Genomic DNA, 7500 nt, shown 5'->3' with positions numbered 1-7500 from the left:
ACAGATATATATATATATATATATATAGATCATACATATATTATATATATAGTATAAATACATATATAAATATAATATACATATATATATATTTACATATATAATATATATATACATATAAAATAATCAATATTAATATATAGACATATATAACATATATAGTATATATAAACAAGATACAACACATAGATATACATATATATATACTATATAATATATATATATATATATATATATATATTATATTACACACACACATATATATTATTATATATATATATATATATAGATAATATTTTAAAGGCCTTTTTGTAAGATGAACACTGCTTTGGTAGATGAAATCAATATTAAAATTTTAGAAAAGTAACCTTTATGCTGGATGGAATCTACTTTAGAGTATTGAAAAGCAGCAGTAATAATGATGTAACCCAAAAGTTGTCACGTTAAATTGCAGGCTTAAACTTTGTAATACGATGGGATTTGCGAGTTTCTCGTCGTGGTCCCACATTCCATGTGTGTGACCTCTGAGAATTTTAAAGAATTTGCTATTGTCCTTTTCGATGGTTGTGTGATTTTTTTTTTTTTTTGTTTTTTTTTTTTTTTTTTTTTTTTTTAAGTAGTAATGGACGCATCTCCTGACTTTAACCTCAAATACTGGTACGTGCTCCTAAGGTGGATGAGATCAGTACAGCCCCCGTGGTGGAAGGACTAGCAATTTGTTTCCAGACATTATTATATATTATATTATATTTATATATATATATACATACATATTAGAATATATATATATACATCATTTGTGTATATCTATACATTAAATATACATTAATTTGTGTGTTTGTATATATATATATATATATTAATATACATATATATATATATGTGTATATATATATACTATATATATATATATATTAATGCATATATATAATGTTATGATCTCGTTTTAGATACCAACAGGTTCAAAATAAAAACAAGAAATTGGGCTGGAATGACTGACGAAAGGCAAGACAAATCAAGGAGGAGGACTGAACAAGACAAAAATAACCTTAATAATAATTTATTTACAGGTTATGTTAAATTATTTACAAGGGAGAGTTTGGGTGGCGAAAATACACAAATGATCAGTTATCATAAATCAAAAACCATTAATGAACCAAAAACCATTAATGAACCTGCTCGACACATTACAATAGCATTATTAACAGAGCCATACACTTGCTCGACACCGAAAATGAATAACAGGCAATCACACGAACAGCATAAATAATAATAACACAATAGGCAGCATACAGAATCATACAATAACAGTATAAACAATAGTAAACGAACAGCATATACAATTAAACATGCAAACAAACAATCATGCAGCACAGAAACATAATACAAAACTGCATAATTCCGGATAGCATAACAATCTCCGTAGAGACGACACGACAGACCCAGCTGTCGAAAAGGATGAATACCAACAGACGATCTCCGTGAAAGCATCGAAGCAGTCACCAACTGCATACTGGAACACGGCCATCACACAGATGATCACGGAAGATTCGTCAATACAACATATCTGTTGTCGAACTGGAACTAAACTGCTCCACAGACGACGATGGTTTAGCCATCACCCATCCATCTACTACAACGGCCAACAGGTAAAGTGATACCTGTCGAAGTCACAAATGACTTCCAGCTGCTCCAATACTGCCATGCTGCTGTTGCCTTCCCAGCCGAGGTTTCCCAGAACCTCTCAGATCGCCATCCAAAACCTGTCTGCAGCTGTCACTCACCCCACGACAAAAGTAACTTTGTCACCTTGACGATAAAACGCTGACGAGTAAGGGCAACAACGCAACAATCTTTACGATTGTTTAAAACAAATAACGACTAATCGTTACAATATATATACATATATATAGTTATATATAGTATATATATATATATATATATATATACATATATATATAGATATATATATATATATATCTATATATATATATATAAAACACTGGTTAGTTCTGCTTAGATAACACTATTTTAGTTGTAGGAATACCAGATACTCACTGTAAACTCTTATAGTCTTGCTAACTCAATGCCCTATGCCCACTGCCCATTTTCCAGCAGATGCTAAGAGGACTATTAACTGATAACTTGTTTAAACCCAGGACAACTTTAATCAGATCCTCTGTATGTTTTAATCTCTTCCTCGTTCAAGGCAGTTTTTGCCTCAGCTGAGTTATCGAGTTAATTATCTGCATTAATAAAAAGTGTATTGACAAGGATTGCCCTTCAGAATCTTTTAAGTAATACGTTTATGGTAATCAACACTCGATTCTGAGTTCCAAAAAAGTCAGATTTGCTCATGATTTAATATATAATGACTGGTCATTCTTTCATACCTAATGATTGACTTGTTTCCTCTGAAAAAAAAAATTATTTTTAGTCCCTTCAATTTAGGAGTTTTATTATTCTAAAACTATTTTATGCAGTCCTCCATAGGGTGGGTAATAGTGCCATGAGAGTACGTCACGTGGTGCACTGTAGGCATATTACTTAAGGCTCTTTGCACCGTCCTTTCGGCCCCTAGCTGCAACCTCTTCTCATTCGTTTTACTGCACCTCCGTTCTTATTCTCCGTTACCCATCTGACTTTCCACCCTCTCTAACAATTGTTTCATAGTGCAGCTGCTTTGGGGTTTTCCTCCTGTTACACCTTTTACGACCTCACACGTCCCAGCGCTTGGCCTCTGGCCTAAATTCTATATATTCCTATCTTGTCATATTTTAGGTAGCACTTGAATGTCTGTCTTTTAATTACTTAAATGAGTTAGTTCCCCCAGCTCGATGTCGCTGAGGAATAAAGCCAGTTGGCAAATCGAAAAGGCAACAACATTGCTTTTGCAAAATTCTTTCTTCGTATTGTTTGAAAGACATCATATCTATATTTTCTCTCTCTCTCTCTCTCTCTCTCTGCTTCTTGGAAACAATAGGAGCCCTCGGCCTTTGTGCTGATGTAATTGTCCCTTTTTGCCATGAGACTGACTCTCTCTCTCTCTCTCTCTTCTCTCTCTCTCGTCCCACATGGATTTTTTCATTATCTTTACTTCTCTCCTTTTTGCTAGTTGATTTCTACGATTCTTTCTAGTGCTTAATCTGGTCTCTCTCTCTCTCTCTCTCTCTCTCTCTCTCTCTCTTTCTGATCACACAGTGATTATTTTATCATCTTTACTTCAATCCTTATTGCCAGTTTCTAAAGTTCTTCCTTCTTCTCTCTCTCTCTCTCTCTCTCTCTCTCTCTCTCTCTCTCTCTCTCTCCTGTTGTTCATAAAAGTCTTTTGTTCTTTCGTCTTCTTTTGCGAAATCTAGCTAATGCAGCAAGCAAGCAAGCAACAAGGGAATCGTAAGATCAGTGGGAGGGGTGGGGGGGCGGGGGGATGGGGGTTGGGGGCGGTTTCGTCCTCCAAAAGCACCGCTGGGATCTCTCTCTCTCGGTCTCTCTCATCTCTCTGCTCTCTCCTCTCTCTCTCTCTCTTGGTTGCGCTGAAATTTTTGCCGATGAAGGTATCAAGGTCTTGAGCTAGTTCCAGTCTCTCTCTCTCTCTCTCTCTCTCTCTCTCTCTCTCTCTCGCACGAGTATCCAGGTCCTTTGCTGATTCCTATTTTAACCTCTCTCTCTCTCCCTCTTTCCCTGGCTTGCGCTGATAATTTTTGCAAAGAGATTATCAAGGTCTTTAGCTAGTTCCTTTTCTCTCTCTCTCTCTCTCTCTCTCTCTCTCTCTCTCTCTCTCTCTATAAGCAGCAATGATACCTTGTCTGTAGCCCCTTTGCAAATTCCTGTCTTGCTGTTTTGTCTGCAAAGTCTTTAGAGAAATAATTATAATTACATCTTCATACTCTTTAAAGTTGGTGCACCTTTCAGACGACTATATTCTTTTGTGTTTAAACAAAACTCAACCAATTTTGTATTCAGAAAGGATAGCCATATGAATATCAAGTCGTTTTACTCATTTCTCTATTGAAAGTTGCCCGAGTGTTTTTTTTTTTTTTTTTTTTTTTTTTTTTTGCAACATTTGAGAACTAAGATTTTTAAATCAATACTGCAGTAATCTGAGTCCTGTAGGATGGAACGTTTAAAATCGTCTCGTGAAGCTTTTGATCTCTCTGAGTCCCATATTTTCTTATTGATTTTTTTTTTTATCATTTTTCAAATTGTACGAAAGTAAATTTGGGTAACTTTTAATTTTTTTCTTTGCCCTTTGTAACTTTTAGCTCCATCATGTTGTGTCTCTTTGAATGTTGTTGTGCAAATTATATAATAAGATATATATATAATATAATTTATTATATATATATATATATATATATATATGATATATATATATATAATATATAGATAATAATATATCATATCATAAATATATTATATATATATATATATATATATATATATTTATATCATAGTTATATATTATATAATATATATATCTATATATAGAGAGAGAGAGAGAGAGAGAGAGAGTTAATTATCATTACATTATCAACTACAGTCGTAATTCCCAGCTGTGTATATAGTATATATAATATATATCATATATATATATATATATATATATATATATATACTATATATACACATATATACATAAACATATATATAAATAGATATATATATACACAAATATATATGACATACATATATCATATATATATATTATATATATATCATATATATATACATATATATATATTAATATATATACATATATATATATATATATTATATATATATATATATATATATATTACAAGAATCATTTCTGTGCATGTTGAAAATAGCTAAGACCCTTGATTGCCATAATTATTCCTCCCCGTCAATTGATAATACGAAGTAGTAATGGCGTCGGGAAAAGATCCCCACGTTGGAATGGGAACTGGAATCGGTTGGAATCGGCTTCCGAAATGGATGGATTTGTTTGGCTTTCGTTCGCAGATAAAATGCGACGCATTCTATCATTACCGATAAATCGTCTGTGCAGCATTAATTCTCTCTCTCTCTCTCTCTCTCTCTCTCTCTCTCTCTCTCTCTCCTCCTCCTCCTTCCCATCTATTGTATTAATGAGACAGGCTCTCTTGTTTATGAGGGTGGCAATGTTTTGAGAGCTTTTAAAAGTCCTCATTTTTCTTTGGCAAGTTTTATATTTATGATATATCTTTTTTTCATTTATTTATGTATTTGTATTTATGGTTATTTCATTAGTTTTTTTTATTATATGTTTTTTATTGATAATATTTTGAATGAATTTAATGCCTGATCTTTTTAATTACCTTTATCCCTATTTCCCTCCATCTCTCGCCCCTGCCGTTTTATGCCTATGGCCCCTCTCTCCCCTCCCATCCCCTCCCCTCCTTCCCTATTATCTCTAAATAAAATCCCTCCCCACCCCTACTTTCCCCTCCACTTTATCCTTATGTTCCTCCTCCTCCTCCTCCTCCTCCTCCTCCCATTTACCCCCGTTTCTCTCTCCCTCTCTCACCTCCCCTATTATTCACTGGCTGTCCCCTCTTCCGTCTCCCCATCCTCTCCCCCTTCCTCCACTTTTATTCCTATGGTACCTTCTTCATCTTGGTGATCTCATCCCACCTGCCCAAGCCCCGCCCCCTTGCATCTCCTACTCTCACCCACCTGGCTTAACAAGCAATCCCTTTCCCTCCCAAGCCCGCCCTAACCCTTCCTAAACTCGCCCAATCCCTCCCAAACCCACCCCGCCCTCTACCCCTCCTTAAACCCCCTTCAAACTCTCGCTAAACAACGCCCCAACCCCTCCTAAATCCCGCCCCAATAGCTCCTAAACCCCGCCCCAAGTCCTCCTAAACCCCAAAAAAAGCCTCAACCCCCCAAACCCCGCCCCAAATCCTCCCAAACACTGTCCAACCCCTTCCAAACTCCTCCCAAACCCCATCTATATCCTACTCCAACAGCTCCTAAACCCCGCCTCCCAACCCCCTCCCAACCCCGCCCAAGCAGCTCCTAAACCCCGCCCAAATCCTCCCAAACCCCTCCCACAACTCCTCCCAAACTCCGCCCCAACTCCTCCCAAATCCCGCCCACAACTCCTCCCAAACCCTGCCCACAACTCCACCCCCCAGGCCTCTTAAACACTTCCCTTCCCCTCCACCGACCCATTCCCCTTCCCCCCGCCCCCCACCCCCACCGACTAATGACATGAGACACCTACAAATTACCATTTTTCCCAGATGGATCACCGGCTCCGAACCAGAGACAAGAACGGCGTGATAAATTTACTTATTAGCGCACTTTGTCAGTCGCGGTTATGAGAAGTGAGAGAGAGAGAGAGAGAGAGAGAGAGAGAGAGAGAGAGAGAGAATGATCAGATTAGGAACTAGAGAAGAACTGCTTAAAGAAACTCGAAATAGGAAGTTGAGTAAAGAAAGATAAAAACATTCCTGTGTAACCAGAGAGAGAGAGAGAGAGAGAGAGAGAACATGGCCAGAATAGGAACTCGCAAGAACAATAGATAGCAAGAAAATTTCCTCAGTGACCAGAATGGAAAATCAGGCCATTGAAGAAAGCCATGCTAGAAAAAAAAACACGAATATGCAAATTAAGAAAGAAAATAAAGAAAAAAAGGAAATAAGTAACTGAGAGAGAAAAGATAAAATGAAAAGGGAAACGAAGAGAGATGTGGCAAACGTGCCTACTTTATAAAAAAAGAAAAGAAAAAGAGAGAGAGAGAGAGAGAAAGTCTGGAACTGTTGAAGAATGCTAAGAAGGAACCCTGAGAGAACGGGTCTCTTATGCACCAGGACGCAATGTTTGTCTCCATCTGTCTTCTTTTGTGCGTACTGTGTGATTCACGTTCATTGCCTCTCTGACAAACGAACGTAGAGACATGTTATTACCTGCGTTTGTTTGGCTGTGTGACTGATTGAATGTCTATGTCTGTATGCCTGCTGTCTGACACTATGTTTGGCTGTTTTGCCTGTTCGACTGACTCCCTGTCTTCGCCCGTCTGTCTGACATTATGTTTTGCTGTCTGCTTCTCTGACTGACTATCTTTGTCTGTCTTACACTATGTTTGTATGTCTGTCTGACACTTTGTATCTCTTTGTGACTGTGACTCTAGGTCTGTGTGACTGACTGACTCCCTGTTTAATTGTCTGTTTAGATGTCTGTGATTATATCATGAAGATCTGTTGTTTGGAGCTCTCTCTCTCTCTCTCTCCTCTCTCTCTCTCTCTCTCTCTCTCTCCTTAATTTCAGGCGTACTAAAACTTTCGTTTTTAGATTAGTTCATTTAAAAGGAATGTGTAATTCATAAGGGTTGGTGGTATTTTCATACTTATTTTGAAATTGCTTTTCTTAACTGCAAAATGAAGTGAATATAAATATATATTACCTTTTTATAAGAATTACCCTTACGTACCAATTACCCTTTAATACGGATTACCTTTTGTATATGAATTAACTTTGCTTATGAGTTTTATA

General features: G+C 36.6%; 1 protein-coding gene across 1 annotated transcript in view; it reads right to left on the bottom strand.

Annotated features, from left to right (window-relative positions):
* The window catches only part of LOC135205926 (uncharacterized), a 229813-nt gene that overhangs the window by 152974 nt on the left and 69339 nt on the right, over positions 1–7500 (bottom strand). The gene's annotated exons all lie outside the window — the stretch shown is intronic.

Source organism: Macrobrachium nipponense, chromosome 29, assembly GCF_015104395.2.
Source record: "Macrobrachium nipponense isolate FS-2020 chromosome 29, ASM1510439v2, whole genome shotgun sequence".
NCBI classification, from domain to species: Eukaryota; Metazoa; Arthropoda; class Malacostraca; order Decapoda; family Palaemonidae; genus Macrobrachium; species Macrobrachium nipponense.
The sequence above is the reverse complement of the archived record's forward strand: the minus strand, read 5'-3'. Positions and strand labels throughout refer to the sequence as shown.